The sequence below is a fragment of the Microtus ochrogaster genome, chromosome 8, assembly GCF_000317375.1.
Source record: "Microtus ochrogaster isolate Prairie Vole_2 chromosome 8, MicOch1.0, whole genome shotgun sequence".
Classification (NCBI taxonomy): domain Eukaryota; kingdom Metazoa; phylum Chordata; class Mammalia; order Rodentia; family Cricetidae; genus Microtus; species Microtus ochrogaster.
This window is the reverse complement of record NC_022015.1, coordinates 69,293,219-69,296,996: the sequence shown is the minus strand read 5'-3', so window position 1 is coordinate 69,296,996 and position 3,778 is coordinate 69,293,219. Positions and strand designations below refer to the sequence as shown.

The window sequence follows — 3,778 nt, the reverse complement described above, 5'->3', positions numbered from 1 at the left end:
GGGACTTGATTGGGGGAGGGGGAGGGAAATGGGGGGCGGTGGCAGGGAGGAGGCAGAAATCTTAAATAAATAAATAAAAAATAGAATGGTTCTTCACCTTTGTTGCTGCTGTTGGACTCCAAGGCCTTGCATATGCTGTGTGTTAGATGAGTTCTAATACGGAACTAGCCTCAATCTCAAAACATAAAGCATGCTCTTCTCCTTTCCTTTGCCATCGTGGGCCACCTGCCCGCCTAGCCTTCTCGCCATGTCTTCTCACAAGACTTTCAGAATCAAGCGATTCCTGGCTAAGAAACAAAAGCAAAATCATCCTATTCCTCAGTGGATTCGGATGAAAACTGGCAACAAAATCAGGTACAACTCCAAGAGAAGACACTGGAGGAGAACAAAGCTGGGCCTGTAAGGAGTCAACAATGAATGGCAAAACAATTAATGATGAATCGTGATCCTTGATGAGTGTTACAAGATGAAGTTCAACATTTTCAATCTGGAGACTTGATCATGTTTAAGTTGGGAGTGGTTTCTCCAGTAATAAAATGTAGAACCTTTTGAAAAACAACAACAACAACAACAAAAAAAAAACCATAAAGCATTCGGGAAGCAGAGGTAGGCTAATCGTAAATCTCTATGAGTTCAAGGTCAGCCAGGGCAACATAGTGACAAGCTGTCTAAGAAAAAACAAAAAGGGGGGGATGTAGATATAGGATAATAGGGTATTGTTCACTGTCGAAGTTTTCAGTTTTCTTTGGTGTTAAAAATTTCAGGATTGCCCCATAATGATGGCACAAGCCTTTAATCCCAGCACTTGGGAGGCAGTGGCAGGTGGATCTCCAAGTTTGAGGCCAGCCTGTCTACAGAATGAGTTCCAGAACAGCCAGGGCTACACAAAGAACCCTGTGTGGAAAAAAAGCCCCCCCCCCAAAAAAAAAACAAACAAAAAAGAACTTTAGGATCATCAGCTTTAGAAAAGTGGAGAGCATAGTGTTCCCAGTGCAGGCAGGGATAGGGCTGGGGGCCGAGGGAAGGGAGTAGAGGGGAGGGGGAATCGAACACCTACTCCGAGGTTGGCAGGCACACAGGGGAAATATGTAAGTTTGCATCCCAAGGATGAAAGAATTTCCTTGGCCTGCTGTAAATTGATAAAGTTCTTCCCAACTTTGGGTGGTCACCAGCAAATGAGGTGAGACTCTTGCAAAAGCCACAGGGTCGTAGAATCGCATGAGAAGCTGCAAGACAGACAAAGGGTGGTTTTCACTGTTCCCTTGGTGGCCAACCAACTCCCCAGGCGCAGACATGGGAAGAGCCAGCCCTGAGGAGCAGGGATTTGTACAAAGATGAGAATGTAAGAGATCAGGGGATTCGAATAGTTGCTGAGAGGTCTGAGGGAGGTTTTGAAGGCCTCTCAGTGGAGCTGCTGAGGAGGCGGGGGAAGGCTGAAGTCCTGACCACTGGAAGCTGCTGTTGGGGTGGGAAAGAGGAGCAGCCACTGGGCAAGCAGGTGCTTGAGCCCCTGGATCTCAAGCACAGAGGTTAAAATGGCCATATGGCTTTGGGCTGACACAGGCACAGCAGTGTAGAACATTTCCTCATGAGCAGAAGGAGGAAGTACTCAGGCGGGAGGTTCAGAGGGCTGCTCTCTGCTGTGGGAAACTTACCAGAACTGGAATGAACAGCATCTCTCCCAATTCCTAAAATCCAGGACTTCATGCACTTTACCTCCACACCGGGTGACTGTGGGCCCATGCTACTGTGACTGGCATGTTCGTAGAATGAGGGAAATGGACAGAGACACATAGAGAAACCCCAGGTACTGGATTATTGTTGTGTCTGCCTCTCAGATCGGCAGCTCAGGGTTTCACAGCTTTGGCAGTGGGTCTTGGATCACACCAGGCCTGTCAGGCCTCCCCTGAGAACAGGGACCAGGATGAAGAGATGGGAAGAGGAGCGGTACCTCTCTGTTGACATGCCAATCCTAGGCAAGAATAGCCACGGGGATCCCGGCTCAGGGATCATGAGGACAACAGGCTGAGGTGCATGGGATTGCACTATGTTACTACAGAAGCAGCCATGACGCCAAGGCTGATGTGCAGCCTGATTGGCTGTCGCTGTTGAGGGGAGGCAGTCTCACAGTGTGCAGAGGTTTAGTGCCTGTCTGGATGCCCTGGCTGGCTGTGGTACAGACAGCACTGAAAGTTAGGAAACACACAGCAGGGTTCAGTATCTACTTTTAAATTCCAGCTATACTAATTTAAATACATGATACAACAACATGAATCAAAAGGCCAACTGTAGTATTTGTGGTTCATTTCTTTCAAGGATATTTTATGAATTTTGTTCATTCAGTTATTGTTTATTATTTGTATCCTGTCTCTCTGTGTCAGATAAGTAGCAGCCAGAGTAGGGGCTGCTGTTTATCTCCGATAACCATTTCTGCCTTTAATAAGCACTGAACTGTGGTTGCATCTGAACGACAAGGTTGCATGTGTCAGGGCTGGAGAGATGGTTGTGTGGATAAGAGCACTGGCTCCTTTTCCAGAGGACCTAGGTTCCCCATTGCCCACAGGGCAGCTCACAATACTGCAACTCCAGTTCCAGGGGATCTGATAGCCACTTCTGGCCTCTCTGGGCATCGCACACACAAGTGCTGCATTTGCATATAGGACAAATATTCATACACGTAAAATAAAAATTTAAGACAAAGCCGGGCGGTGGTGGCGCACGCCTGTAATCCCAGCACTCGGGAGGCAGAGGCAGGTGAATCTCTGTGAGTTCGAGGCCAGTCTGGTCTACAAAGGGAGTTCCAGGACAGGCTCCAAAGCTACAGAGAAACCCTGTCTCAAAAAACCAAAAAAAAAAAGACAAAAAATGTAAAAAGACTGTAGATAACAATTTCTTTTGCCAACAGGTGTGGCCATGTGATTAAGTTCTGGACAATGAGATATACGTAGAAAGTATCATGTCATCCCTTAGGGACATCTCCCTCTAAGAGGCAAGCCTTTCTCTTTCTCTTTTTGCTCGTCTGATTTTATTTTTTCAGTTTAAACAGTGTCTCACTAAATCGCTCAGGCTGGCATTGAACTTTGCATCCTGCTGTCTTAGTCTGTGAATTACAGGGTGCACCATCACACCCAGAGGTTTTCTTTCATTTTCTTGTCTGGAACGTGGATGTGATGGCTAAGGTCTTGCAGTCATGGTGAACTCTGAGATGAAATGGCAATGAATGCAATGTCTCAGAGACACCAAGTCTATATGACTGCCTGTGGGTCATGTCTATGTGAGGCAGAGGCAACCTGCCTTGCCTTGGCCAACCAGGACCTTTCAAAAGACAATGCCATTATCAGGAAATGTGCGGGGTGGTTTGATATCGCCCGCAGTGCCAGAGTAGGACACAGACAATAACTGTCACTACCAAACACATTATTTTTAGTAGATTTCTTGAGATATAATTTGCATGCTAGAAATTTCCCTCATTTAAAGTCTGCAGGTCAGTGCTGTTAGACGCTTAGAGCTATGCAGCCACTTACCATAACCTAATTTTAGGACATTTGCATTTCCCTAAAGGAAACTTTTTACCCATTTATCTGTGTTAGGTACTTATTCTCTTCCCGACATCCCGGAAAGTGCCTTACCTCAGTCATTGCCTTTAGTCTTCCAGTGACCTTTGAGTTTGGTACTGTTGTGTCTCCTTTTCCTCCTTTTTTTAAAAGAGTAATTTAAAAAAAATTGTGAATTATGCATATAGATGTGTCTCTGTTGGTTTTTGAACACGGTGCAGATG

The 3,778-nt window shown here is 46.0% G+C and overlaps 1 pseudogene; it reads left to right on the top strand.

The window, feature by feature from the left end:
• The first annotated feature begins 219 nt into the window (after positions 1 to 219).
• On the top strand, positions 220 to 508 carry LOC101996776 (annotated as a pseudogene).
• The last annotated feature ends 3,270 nt before the right edge of the window (positions 509 to 3,778 follow it).